Raw genomic sequence first — 14,560 nt, 5'->3', positions numbered from 1 at the left:
CCCATCCTTATACCCATTAACTACAGACTTTGATTTTATTTCAACAGAGGGCCTTTGTTCCTTCACCCCAAATATACTAGTCTTCTTTATCCATATTCCACTTTAGCCAGGCAAGAGTTAACTCTGTGATGTGGCCACCACAGGAGCTAATTCTAAGTTGCATTATTAGAAGCCTAGCAGAGACAAGCGAAGGTGACTGATTTCTTCTGTTTGTGCTATTAATCCTTTACATGGGATGATGCTAATTTTTTATGCCTTCAGAGGATACTAACTATGATGGTGAAAGAACTGAACATTTGTCATGTGTAAAGTAAAATAGTGAAAAGTGAAATCTGTAAAAGGAAGACTCAGGTGTGCCTGATAGCAAAAAGATAAAAAGGTCTTCAGGAATCTAAAGGGTGGAGGAGGGGTGACCTAAATTTCTGTATCCTCAAGGACAGGACCTAATAGATCAGAATTCATGTCAATAAAAGGAATAATTTTCTGGAAGACAGCTGTCAGAAGTTTTATTGGATGGCTCTGGACGAGCATGGTAAGGGTTGGGTAGAGGAGAGGGGTGTCACATATTTGTTTGGCCATTGATGTAAATGGATAATCTCTGGGAGCAGGTCTGGAATTATTTTTCACTGACAGTTTAGTAGAGATATAGGAAGGAGGTCACATGTTTGTTTGGTGTCTGGTATAGATAACCTCCCAAGGCCCCTTCGATCCCTGACAAACCATGGTTCTTAGGTACATTATTATCTCTTTGTCTTTTGGAGTGTTGCCATTTCCAATATCATAAGCTATGAAATTGCCTGCTCTGACTATAGTCGCTACTTCATTTACTTTTTTTAAAGTGAGAAGTGGGAAGGCAGAGAGGCAGACACCCGCATGAGCCTAATCGGGATCCACCTGCACTAGGGGGTGATGCTCTGCCCATCTGGAGCACTGCTTCAGTGCAACTGGTGCCATTCTAGCACCTAAGGCAGAGGCCATGGAGCCATCCTCAGCACCCGGACCAACCTTGCTCTAATGGAGCCTTGGATACAAGAGGGGAAGAGAGAGAGAGAGAGAGAGAGAGAGAGAAAGGAGAGGGGGAGGGGTGGAGAAGCAGATGGGCACCTCTCCTGTGTGCTCTCGCTGGGAATTGAACCTGGGACTTCCACACACAAGGCTGACATTCTACCACTGAGCCAACCAGCCAGGGCCTTAATTTACTTTTCATATTGTTTACTCCCACCATCTTTGTTCTTCATTCTCTTAGCAAAACACATGTCGAATCTGTTCATGTCTCTTTACCCCCTTTGCTACCATCCTAACCCAGACTGCCCTTATTTCTTGACTAGAGTAGTGGAATAGCTTCCTAATAGGTCTCTGCTTCCATTTCTGCTCCTCCTACAGTCTGTTCTTGATGCAGCAGCCAGAGTATACTGGGTTATTACTGCCTGTGGGATATTATACCTTGATGCAGTGGTGGCCTCTAAGAAGCATGCATGCAGGCTTTCACAGAGACCATAGAACAGCAGCTTCATGCATTAAAGTGCATCAATCACATGATGCATTAAAACAATTTCAAATATATAGCGAGAAGCAAAGGGAACAGGATGAAATAGATTCACACACTTAGGACAGGGTACAAGTAGGTGGAATGACCAACCTAACTGAATCTTGGGGTAAGCAATGGTCCTCTCTCTCTCTCTCTGCTACACCAGCCCTTCCTGCTAATAGTATGATTTAGATTGGGAGAATAGAGACAAAGTTCAAGGAGGACCACAGAGAGAAGGGACCTTGGGCTAATGGCACACACTCTATCAGAGAGATGCAGGGACAACTGGGTCTGGCTACAGCTGCAGCTCATCAATAAGCCTGCTGAATAATAATATAGGCTTTGTTTGTCTTTCTTAGGCAAAGGGCGCATGGGGCCAGAATGAGTGTCACCAATGAATGAGTGGCCGAATTAAAGTCTCATGAATATTGAGTACTCATGAATATCTACAACCCTTTGTAGATTAGTGTATCATGAATATTTAGAGTCCAGGTGCCTCATGTATACTTAATACATACTGAAAATTAGTTATCTCTTAGTCTTCCCATCCCTTCCTGTGTTTAACATATACATGCTGTTCTTACTATCTACTTATCATTATTTAACACATTTTATGATTTTCTACCTATGCCAAATAAACTTTTTGCTTACTACATATCTGGGCCCAGTGGGTCCATATTTATATACTACAGTGGATTATAGGGGGAGAAACAGAAATTTTGGGACCATGGGCTTCTGAGAATAAGGTTGTGATGAGTCAGTATGCAGAGGACTTCCATCAATGCTCTAGAGATTGTGGTTTTTCTTAGAATATGGCTTCACTGTGTCTGGATGCTGAATTGAGAACCAGTCAGCATTGTCAATCTGTTCTCTTCCAGGCAGTGTGCTGGGTATCTGGGGAAATGGACAAAAGGCATAAGACCCATTACACTGCTATCTTGTGGAGTTTATAAGCAAGCAGGTTAGAGAGGAAAGGGAATAAGATGACTAGTCCAAGAGTTTTGCAATTGTTTAAGTTAGAAATACCGAATGTCCAAACCAGGATATTGATGGTGCCTACTTTATCATCTTATTTAATCTCCTAGCAACTCTCTAAAGTAGGTCACTCTCGGGTTTCACAGAAAAGGAAACAGGCTTAGAGAGGTAATCTGCTCTATCTGAGTCTTAACTGATTGCCTTGGAGCTCACAAAGTGGTTGATGCATTAATAAAGCCCAGGAGCATGGAGCAAAGAGCAGCATTGGGGTTGGAGCTGAGGTGTGTTTGTTTGGGTCATGAGGCCTTTGAAAAAGTGTTGGGACACCTGTATGGCAATGCCCACCAGACAAGTGGAACCTTGGCATGTGTCTTCAGGAAAGAAAATGAAGATTTGATTTAGTGTTTGTGCTTGGTTTTACTAGTGGAGGGAAAAGATGAGAATTAGTTTGAGGAGACAATGTGATATACTCTACTCCCTGGTCTTTTCATTTGGAGAACTTATGACTTAATGGTAAATTTTTTAGGAAATATGGGAATGCCTTGGTATTTTCAAAAAGATTTTCATAATTTTTTAAGATTGAAAGTGTGACATTTTATTTTGTAAGGTGACAAGAGGTCTTTAGACTCTTTATACAATCATTTTTAACACATATAAGGCAGTTTTTAAAGATTTACAACAATGTGTTAGAAAATGTTTGAAGAATTATTTCAGGAAAAAATTACAACTTTCAATTTCTATGAGCATCTATTTTACCTAAGTTTGTATATTAGGTAAGTGACAGTATTGCTTTAACAGAAAAAAAAAATATAAGTTTACACTTAAGTGGCTCTGGCTAGTTGGCTCAGCGGTAGACCATTGGCCTGGCATGTGGAAATCCCAGGTTTGATTCCTGGTCAGAGCACACAGGAGAAGTGACCATCTGTTTCTACCCCCTCACCCACCATCTCTCTCTCTCTCTCTCTCTCTCTCTCTCTCTCTCTCTCTCTCTCTTCCTCCCTCCCTCCCTCCCTCCCTCCCTCCCTCCCTCTCTCCCCTACCCACAGCCATGGCTCAAATGGTTCAAGCTAAGTTGGCCCCAGGTGCTGAGGATGGCCCCGTGGCCTTGGTCTCAGTTTCTGAGCAACAGAGCTGCAGCCCAGCCAGGCAGAGCATCACCTGGTAGGGTCTTGCTGGGTGGATCCTGGTCAGGGCACAAAGTCTGTCTCTGCCTCTTTGCCTCTCACTTAATAAGAAAAAAAAATGTTTGCACTTAAGTGCTTTACTCTGATTTTCTCTAAGCTTTGCTTATGTTTTGATTACCTTCCCCACATAACACCAAATTTACACAAATGATGAATTGGAGGTCTAGGACATTTTGAACCTGCATTAGAGACTTTCATTTTATTATTATTACTTTAAATGAGCACTTATATTCCTGTAGCTCACTGGCACCTGTCCAGTGAGTCTTAATTTTTTTTTGTTTGTTTTCTTGGGTTTTTTTTTTTGAGAGGAGGCAAGATAGTGAGACGGACTCCCACATGCACCCCAACCACTGATGCTCATATCAACCAAGCTATTTTTAGTGCCTGAGGCTGATGTGGTCAGACCAACCAAGGTACCTTCAGTGCCTGGAGCTAATACTGGAACCAACTGAGCCACTGACTGTGGGAGGGGAAGAGGGAGAGAAGGGGGAAAAGGAAGGGGAGAGAAGCAGATGGTTGCTTCTCTTGTATGCCCTGACCAGGGATTGAACCCTGTACATCTGTACCCTGGGCTGATGCTCTTTCCACTGAGCCAACCAGCCAGGGCCATCTTAGTTTTATTAAACTATTCAAGAAGACAAATGAAATGCAGGATCCTCTGTGAGGATCTTAGAAAGGCTTTTTTTTACGAGTTTTCAATTCTACCAACCTCTTGATTTCAAATCTCACATAGGCAGACTCCAAAGGCAAATTGACGATAATCATAATGATTTACTTGAAAATAATTTTTATGTAAGTAGTAAATAATGTTATTTATAAACACTCAGAAAAAAAACACCCTGATTAAAAGGTAATTTTTTTTTTCTTTCTGAAGCTGGAAACGGGGAGAGACACTCAGACAGACTCCTGCATGCACCCGACCAGGATCCACCCGGCACGCCCACCAGGGGTGAAACTCTGCCCACCAGGGGGCGATGCTCTGCCCCTCCGGGCGTCGCTCTGTCGCGACCAGAGCCACTCTAGCGCCTGGGGCAGAGGCCAAGGAGCCATCCCCAGCACCCGGGCCATCTTTGCTCCAATGGAGCCTCGGCTGCGGGGGGGGGGGGGGGGGCAGAAGAGAGAGACAGAGAGGAAGGAGGGGAGGGGGTGGGGAAGCAAATGGGCGCTTCTCCTATGTGTCCTGGTCGGGAATCGAACCCGGGTTCCCCGCCAGGCCAACACTCTACCGCTGAGCCAACCGGCCAGGGCCTTAAAAGGTAATTTTTAAGTTGCTTGTGAAAATTTCAGATTTCTGATTAGGTCATTTTTCTAAGTGAAGACACAGCTCAAAGGATCTGTACAGAATACATAGTAATCATGATATATAATGAGACTGAATTTGTCAGCAGAGAGGAGATACCTGATGGTCTCTAGAAAGTCCTGTGGAAGGCAAGCACAAATAACCACTCTATCATCAAGCTTTGTTTAGTGAGAAACCAGTCTCCCTTGAATTATTTAATATGATGATTTTTGTTAAGCAAGGTTTGGACAGAGGAGACCCTAGAAAATCATTTAAATACGTTCTTTAGCCTTTGCTTTTTTTTTTTTACCATTTTAAAAAATTTTTATTTAGCAAATTAAATTTAATAGGGTGATGATCCAGGGATCGTCAAACTTTTTATAAAAACCGCCCACTTTTGCAGTGCTGGTCGACTGGGTCCCTACCGCCCACTAGTGGGCGTTCCAGCTTTCATGATGGGCCAATCACGGCGCTGTTTGGTTGCACGGTAGGGACCAGGTCGACCAGCACTGCAAAAGTGGGCGGTTTTTATAAAAAGTTTGACGACCCCTGATAGCCTTTTCTAAATTAAATAATTGAGGAAAAGAAAACAAGCTTGATGAATCTGGCTCTGATCTGGGATGGAGTAGTGTTTCTTTCAGTTGTGTCTTGAATGGCCTAGGATTGCTGTTCATGTGTCCTATTTAGGTGCTGTACTGATGGTGTTCCTGTCACTTCTATAGGGTTTCAATATTTTCCAAATGAACTCAGAGCACAGATGCACCTGTATTTTGTTTTTTCTTTGTTTTTGTTTGTTTGTTTGTTTGTTTTTGTGTGGAACTGATCATTTAGAAGTTAGTGCACCTGGATTTAACCTTCCTTTTAGTTGTTTCTATCATGTAATTTTTTTTCAAGAAGGGAGAAGTTTAGAATAAGCCAAAAACAAGATGCAGCCCTTAGCGTGGTGCCAAAATAAGCATTCAGTTATATGCAGTTTCTAATCAGAAGAATATATTTTTAATATTCTCAAATCCTTACTGACAGCTATATGTGTGTTATAAGTCAAGTCACTGTTGGACTTCAAGGCTTGCTTTCATTTCTTGCCAGAATATCATTCTCTTTTTGGTTTAGATGTGTTATATTTGTAGAATTTTTGGAATATATATATTTAAAACAATATTACACCAAGATAAAAATGTCAGAGGTTAATCCCAGTAGTTTTACCTCCAATTATCTAACAGAAAAATTGTTTGTCAAATATTACCAAGTCCAAACAAACCTGTACTAAAGACAAGATAATGATTAGAAATGTGCTGTAAGGCCCTGGCCGGTTGGCTCAGCGGTAGAGCGTTGACCTGGCGTGTGGAAGCCCCGGGTGTGATTCCCGGCCAGGGCACACAGGAGAGGCGCCCATCTGCTTCTCCACCCCTCCCCCTCTCCTTCCTCTCTGTCTCTCTCTTCCCCTCCCGCAGCCGAGGCTCCATTGGAGCAAAGATGGCCCGGGCACTGGGGATGGCTCCTTGGCCTCTGCCCCAGGCGCTAGAATGGCTCTGGTCGCGACAGAGTGATGCTCCGGATGGGCAGAGCATCGCCCCCTGGTGGGCGTGCCGGGTGGATCCCAGTTGGGCACATGCGGGAGTCTGTCTGATTGCCTCCCCGTTTCCAGCTTCAGAAAAATACAAAAAGAAAAAAAAAAAAAAGAAATGTGCTGTGATATTCTGGCAAGGTCTGTATACCAGTTCTCAGTTGGCAGTGATCATCAGAACCTCTTTGCTTATCCTTGGTTAAGAACACTGATCTCCATTAGTTAATTGTTTCTTCCCCTCAACAGGGTAGGATTTCCTATATATAATTTATACTTTTAAGATAATCTACCTTAATCAAGCAAATGTAACCACAAAATATAAGTCAGTAATTCATATGTCTTCATGTTGGACATATACCATATTTAAGTGCTGCATTTTATAAAGTGGAGGAGAGATGGTGGTAAAGTTGCCAAATGAAATACAAGATGCCCAGTTAGATTTGTTATCAGATAAACAGTGAAGTTTTTAGTGTAACTATGTCCCAAATACTGCATGGGACATACTTATACTAAAAAAAATATTCATTGTTTATATGGAATTCAGATTTAAGTAGGCATCCTATATTTTGATTTGCTAAATCTGGCAACCCCTGGACCTTGGGGAGGAATTGTCACTGAATAGAGTAGAGTTGAAATTAAGAGTGAAAGTAAGTCATTGATCTGTGAAGATAGGTGCTTTGTGCATGGTGGCTGCTCAATGATTATTTGTTAAAGAAAGGAAGGAAGAAATTGAGGGATGGGGGAAGGAAAAAAAGGGAGGAAAAGTGTTACACAGTGCCCCTAGTACAATGCGGGCATCCATAAATGGTACCTGATTTTTTGTGAGATCAGAGGAGGAAACACTACTATCCACTAGAGAAGACATTTGATACCTCAAAATTTTCCCCAGATAAAGATGGATGAGAAGGCACAATGGTAAAAAGGAACAGCATGAAATAAAGAGGTAGGAAAGTGGTGAGGTAAGGAGCTGGGAGGTGTTTGAAGGAAGATCATAGACTAGGTAAGGAAAACTAAGCAAGAAGGCAGTAATGGAAAGAACATTAGACCACCTAACATGCTATAATTTGGGGCTCATTCAATGGCTGGGAGGAAATGCAGAGATGTGGAATTTAAAATATTTTTCTTCTTTTGCTACCAGACAAGCATTAGATTATCTATACATATAAAAAAGTTATTTTTTTTTAAATAATTTTATTTTTTTAATGGGGTGACATCAATAAATCAGGATACATATATTCAAAGATAACAAGACCAGGGTATCTTGTCGTTCAATTATGATGCATACCCGTCACCCAAAGTCAGATTGTCCTCTGTCACCTTCTATCTTGTTTTCTTTGTGCCCCTCCCCGTCCCCCTTTCCCTCTCCCATTCCCCCCTCCCCCCCGTAACCACCACACTCTTATCAATGTCTCTTAGTTTCACTTTTATGTCCCACCTACGTACGTATGGAATAATGCAGTTCCTGTTTTTTTCTGATTTACTTATTTCGCTTCGTATCATGTTATCTAGATCCCACCATTTTGCTGTAAATGTTCCGATGACATCATTTCTTATGGCTGAGTAGTATTCCATAGTGTATATGTGCCACATCTTCTTTATCCAGTCATCTATTGAAGGGCTTTTTGGTTGTTTCCATGTCCTGGCCACTGTGAACAATGCTGCAATAAACATGGGGCTGCATGTGTCTTTACGTATCAATGTTTCTGAGTTTTTGGGGTATATACCCAGTAGAGGGATTGCTGGGTCATAAGGTAGTTCTATTTTCAGTTTTTTGAGGAACCACCATACTTTCTTCCATAATGGTTGTACTACTTTACATTCCCACCAACAGTGTATGAGGGTTCCTTTTTCTCCACAGCCTCTCCAACATTTGCTATTACCTGTCTTGCTAATAATAGCTAATAGAACAGGTGTGAGGTGGTATCTCATTGCTGTTTTGATTTGCATTTCTCAAATAGCTAAAGAAGATGAGCATCTTTTCATATATTTGTTGGCCATTTGTAATTCTTCCTGGGAGAAGTGTCTGTTCATATCCTCTTCCCATTTTTTTATGGGATTGTTTGTTTGTTTGTTGTTGAGTTTTATGAGTTCTTTGTATATTTTGGATATTAGGCCCTTATCTGAGCTGTTGTTTGAAAATATCATTTCCCATTTAGTTGGCTTTCTGTTTATTTTGTTATCAGTTTCTCTTGCTGAGCAAAAACTTCTTAGTCTGATGTAGTCCCATTCATTAATTTTTGCCTTCACTTCTCTTGCCATTGGAGTCAAATTCATAAAATGCTCTTTAAAACCCAGGTCCATGAGTTGAGTACCTATGTCTTCTTCTATGTACTTAATTGTTTCAGGTCTTATGTTTAGATCTTTGATCCATTTTGAGTTAATTTTAGTACAGGGGGACAAACTGTAGTCCAGTTTCATTCTTTTGCATGTGGCTTTCCAGTTTTCCCAGCACCATTTATTGAAGAGGCTTTCTTTTCTCCATTGTGTGCTGTTGGCCCCTTTATCAAAAATTATTTGACTATATATATGTGGTTTTATTTCTGGACTTTCTATTCTGTTCCATTGGTCTGAGTGTCTATTTTTCTGCCAATACCATGCTGTTTTGATTGTCGTGGCCCTATAATAGAGTTTGAAGTCAGGTATTGTTATGCCCCCAGCTTCATTCTTTTTCTTTAGGATTGCTTTGGCTATTCGGGGTTTTTTATAGTTCCATATAAATCTGATGATTTTTTGCTCTATTTCTTTAAAAAACGTCATTGGAAGTTTGATGGGAATTGCATTAAATTTGTATATTGCTTTGGGTAATATAGCCATCTTGATTATATTTATTCTTCCTAGCCAAGAACAAGGTATATTCTTCCATCTCATTATATCTTTTTCAATTTCCCTTAACAATGGTTTATAGTTTTCATTATATAAGTCCTTTACATTCTTTGTTATGTTTATTCCTAAGTATTTTATTTTTTTTGTTGCAATCGTGAAGGGGATTATTCTTTTGAGTTCCTTCTCAGTTGTTTCATTGTTGGCATATAGAAAGGCTATTGACTTCTGAATGTTAATTTTGTATCCTGCGACCTTACTGTATTGGCTTATTGTTTCTAGTAGTCTTTTTGTGGATTCTTTGGGGTTTTCGATGTATAGGATCATATCATCTGCAAAAAGTGATACCTTTACTTCTTCTTTTCCGATATGGATGCCTTTTATTTCTTTGTCTTGTCTGATTGCTGTGGCGAGAACCTCTAGTACCACATTAAATAAGAGTGGAGAGAGTGGACAACCCTGTCTTGTTCCTGATTTAAGGGGGAAAGCCTTCAGTTTAGTGCCATTTAATATGATGTTAGCTGATGGTTTATCATATATGGCCTTTATCATGTTGAGATATTTTCCTTCTATACCCATTTTGTTGAGAGTCTTAAACATAAAATTGTGTTGTATTTTATCGAAAGCCTTTTCTGCATCTATTGATAAGATCATGTGGTTTTTGTTCTTTGTTTTGTTGATATGGTGTATTACGTTAACCGTTTTACGTATGTTGAACCATCCTTGAGATTCTGGGATGAATCCCACTTGATCATGATGTATTATTTTTTTAATATGTTGTTGTATTCGATTTGCTAGTATTTTGTTTAGTATTTTAGCATCTGTATTCATTAGAGATATTGGTCTGTAGTTTTCTTTTTTTGTGCCATCCTTGCCTGGTTTTGGTATGAGGGTTATGTTGGCCTCATAAAATGTGTTTGGAAGTATTGCTTCTTCTTCAATTTTTTGGAAGACTTTGAGTAGAATAGGAACCAAGTCTTCTTTGAATGTTTGATAAAATTCGCTGGTATAGCCGTCAGGGCCTGGACTTTTATTTTTGGGGAGGTTTTTAATGATTTTTTCTATTTCTTCTCTACTGATAGGTCTGTTTAGGCTTTCTGGTTCTTCTTGACTCAGTCTAGGAAGGTTGTATTGTTCTAGGAATTTATCCATTTCTTCTAGGTTGTTGAATTTAGTGGCATAAAGTTTTTCATAGTATTCTACAATAATTCTTTGTATATCTACGGTGTCCATGGTGATTTCTCCTCTTTCATTTTGGATTTTGTTTATATGAGTTCTTTCTCTTTTTTCCTTGGTAAGTCTTGCCAAGGGTTTGTCAATTTTATTGATCTTTTCAAAGAACCAGCTCCTTGTTCTATTAATTTTTTCTATAGTTTTTCTGTTCTCTAATTCATTTATTTCTGCTCTGATTTTTATTATCTCCTTTCTTCGGCTGCTTTTGGGTTGTCTTTGTTCTTCTTTTTCTAGTTCCTTAAGGTGGGAAGTTAAGTGGTTCACTTGGGCTCTCTCTTGTTTGTTCATATATGCCTGAAGTGATATGAACTTCCCTCTTATCACAGCTTTTGCTGCATCCCATAGATTCTGATATGTTGTATTGTCATTTTCATTAGTCTGTATAAATCTTTTGATCTCTGCACTTATTTCTTCTTTGACCCATTCATTTTTTAAAAGTATGTTGTTTAGTTTCCACATTTTTGTGGGATTTTTTTCCTCTTTTTTTCAGTTGAATTCTAGTTTCAAGGCTTTATGATCAGAAAATATGCTTGGTAGAACTTCAATTTTTCTGAATTTGCTGATGTTGTTTTTGTGGCCCAACATATGGTCAGTTCTTGAGAATGATCCATGTACACTGGAGAAAAATGTATACTCAGTCACTTTGGGATGAAATGTCCTGTAGATGTCTATCATATCCAGGTGCTCTAGTGTTTTGTTTAAGGCCACTATGTCTTTGTTGATTCTCTGTTTGGATGACCGATCTAGAGCCGTCAGCGGTGTATTGAGGTCTCCAAGTATGATTGTATTTTTGTCAGTTTTTGTTTTAAGATCAATAAGTAGCTGTCTTATATATTTTGGTGCTCCTTGGTTTGGTGCATATATATTAAGAATTGTTATGTCTTCTTGATTCAGTGTCCCCTTAGCCATTATGAAATGGCCATTTTTGTCTCTGAGTACTTTTCCTGTCTTGTAGTCAGCATTATCCGATATGAGTATTGCTACACCTGCTTTTTTTTGGATGTTATTTGCTTGGAGTATTGTTTTCCAGCCTTTCACTTTGAATTTGTTTTTATCCTTGTTACTTAGATGAGTTTCTTGTAGGCAGCATAAGGTTGGATTTTCTTTTTTAATCCATTCTGCTACTCTGTGCCTTTTTATTGGTGAATTTAATCCGTTTACATTTAGTGTAATTATTGATACTTGTGAGTTCCCTATTGCCATTTTATATCTTGCTTTCTGTTAGTTTTGTGTCTTGTTTGATCCTTCTCTTTCGTTTTTCTATCTTTTGTTTTTATTTGGTTGTATTCCATACATCTTTCCTCTGTTGCTATCTTTTTTATCTCATGTGCTTCTGTGGTGGTTTTTTCAATGGTGGTTACCTTTGAGTAATGAAAAGGGTCCCTACCCTGTTCATTGTAGCAAACTATTTTGTGAGTACTTTTGCACTCCATCGTCCTTTGCTACTGTTAATCTCCATCTTCTCCCCCTCTTTCTTTTTGTTGTTGTCACAGTTTAAATTTGGTTTTATTGTGTTCTTCTTGGAGCTTTTACTTGTGGCTCTGTTTTTTTTTTGTTCTTTGTATCTGATTGGAGAACCCCCTTTAGTAATTCCTGGAGTGGGGGTTTTCTGATGATAAATTCCCTCATCTTTTCTGTATCTGTGAATGTTTTTATTTCTCCTTCGTATTTGAAGGATAGCTTTGATGGGTATAGTATTCGTGGCTGAAAGTTTCTCTCTTTCAGGACTTTAAATATTGGGGTCCACTCTCTTCTAGCTTGTAGAGTTTCTGCTGAGAAATCTGATGATAATCTAATGGGCCTTCCTTTATATGTTGTATTCTTCTTTTCCCTGGCTGCCTTGAGAATTTTTTCTTTGCTGTTGGTTTGTGTCAATTTCATTATGATATGCCTTGGAGTAGGTTTGTTGGGGTTAAGAAAACTCGGTGTTCTGTTTGCTTCTTGAATTTGAGGCTTTAGTTCTTTCCACAGGCTTGGGAAGTTCTCATCTATTATTTGTTTGAGTATGTTCTCCATTCCATTTTCTCTCTCTTCTCCCTCTGATATACCTATTATTCTTATGTTATTCTTTTTGATGGAGTCAGATAATTCTTGTAGGGCTATCTCATTTTTTTTAATTTTTGAGTCTCTTTCTTGTTTTCTCTGTTGTGCCTCAAGTTGCTTGTCTTCTATTTCACTAATCCTCTCTTCTATCTGACCTGTTCTATTAGCTAAGCTTGTTACTTCGTTTTCAGCTCGTGAATTGAGTTTTTCATCTCTGTTTGATTTGTCTTTATAGTTTCAATTTCTTTGGACATATATTCTCTGTGTTCATTGAGTTGTTTTCTGAGCTCCCTAAATTGCCTTTCTGTGTTTTCTTGTATATCTCGGAGGATTTTTAGGATTTCTATCTTGAATTCTCTGTCATTTAGCTCCAAGGTTTCCAATATATTAAATTTTTTCTCCATAAACTTTTCCTCATCTAGCTGTGTTACCTCTCTTTCTTTTGTATCCATGATATTCGATTTTCTCTTCCTTAATGGCATCTGAGGGTGGTTTTGTTGATAGTATTAATGAGATTTAATAAAGAATAAAAAGTTAAAAAAAATAAAACATCAAAAAGAGTTGTTCTTTTAAAAAAAATTAATAATGAAATAAAGAAAAATAAAATAATAATTTTTAAAAAAAGGAAATTATTCCCCCCCTCCTTTTTTCCTCTCCTCTCCCCTTTTTCTTGAGAAAATCTTGTGGTGAACTGTGAATTATAACAAACAATGCCTGTGATGGAGGTCCTGAATTGGGGAAAAGTAATAAAGGGGAAAAAAAAAAAGAAAAACAAAGGAAAAAAAAAGGGGGGTGCGGTATGGATCCACAAAAAGCAAATAAGGAAAAAATTTGGGTCAAGAATAAAATGATTTGCTTTTAGGTGTTGGTGTTGTCTAAGAGTTATGATGAGAGGAATAAGAGAACAGAAAAATGGGGGACAAATTAAAAAAATACTATTGTATTTAGTGGAACAAGAACTAGATAAAATGGAGAGCCAGGGATGGGAGCACTGCTAGTGAGTTAAAAAGGTGAAGTAAAAAAAACCCAAAATGCCACAAACATAAGTTTGAGTCCCAGATAAGATAATTTGTTTGTTATTGAGGTTTGAATGAGAGAAGATGTAAAGGAGAAAGGAAGAAACTAATATAGAGGGAGAAAAGAAAGAGAGAGAGAGAAAAAAAGAGGGAACCAGTAAAAGAAGAAAAAAGAAAGGAGAGAGAGAGAGTTAAGGGTTTTGGAGTGCAACCCTCATAGAGAGAAAGGAAGAGGAGAAAAAAGATAATGGGAGATGTAACACTTATGGGTAGTGTAGTTCAAGGAGAGGAGAGAGTAAGACCGGCAGAGAGTTAATCAGCCAAATTGGAGGAGGAAAAAAAGTATCAAGAATGAAGATAAGAAAAACAAACGAACAAATATAATAAAATGGGATAGGTTATAAAGTCTGCAGATTATTCTTGATTTTGAGAGGTTATCTTCTTGTTTTTTCTTTTCTCTCCCTCTTCCTGGTCGGTGACTCTGTACCCCAGGTTCTGCCCCTTTGGCACGCTCAGGTAGAGGTTTGCAGTTGATAAGTCTCTATGGCAATGTCATGTATTGTGCTTTAGTCTCGTTGGGAGTCAAGGCTCATTAGCTTTCATAGGCTCCGACAGTGAGAGAGTCCGTGTTCCTGGAACCTTTCTCCTAGTCTTTCCTTCCTCAATTAGTAGCCTGATAATCCAGCTATGGGGTTGTTGCTGCCTCTGCCTGGATAGTAAGAGGTTCAAAGAGCTGGCAACTCCCCACTCTATTTCCACTCAGCACAGGGCTCTGGGTAAGGCTCAGTCAGTCAGAGCTGCTAGCATAATCAGGCGGGCTTTCCGCCCACTCAAAGACCTCTGGCTCTGCCACTCTGTCCGGTAACACAGGCAGGCACCCACTTCCGGGGTGCTTGGAGGAAACTCTCATTCACTATC

The 14,560-nt window shown here is 39.3% G+C and overlaps 1 protein-coding gene across 1 annotated transcript in view; it reads left to right on the top strand.

The window, feature by feature from the left end:
• EFHC2 (EF-hand domain containing 2) overlaps window positions 1-14,560 on the top strand; it is a 283,160-nt gene that overhangs the window by 77,702 nt on the left and 190,898 nt on the right. The window lies entirely within an intron of this gene.

Source organism: Saccopteryx bilineata, chromosome X, assembly GCF_036850765.1.
Source record: "Saccopteryx bilineata isolate mSacBil1 chromosome X, mSacBil1_pri_phased_curated, whole genome shotgun sequence".
Taxonomy (NCBI): Eukaryota; Metazoa; Chordata; class Mammalia; order Chiroptera; family Emballonuridae; genus Saccopteryx; species Saccopteryx bilineata.
This window is presented reverse-complemented; position numbering and strand designations above follow the sequence as displayed.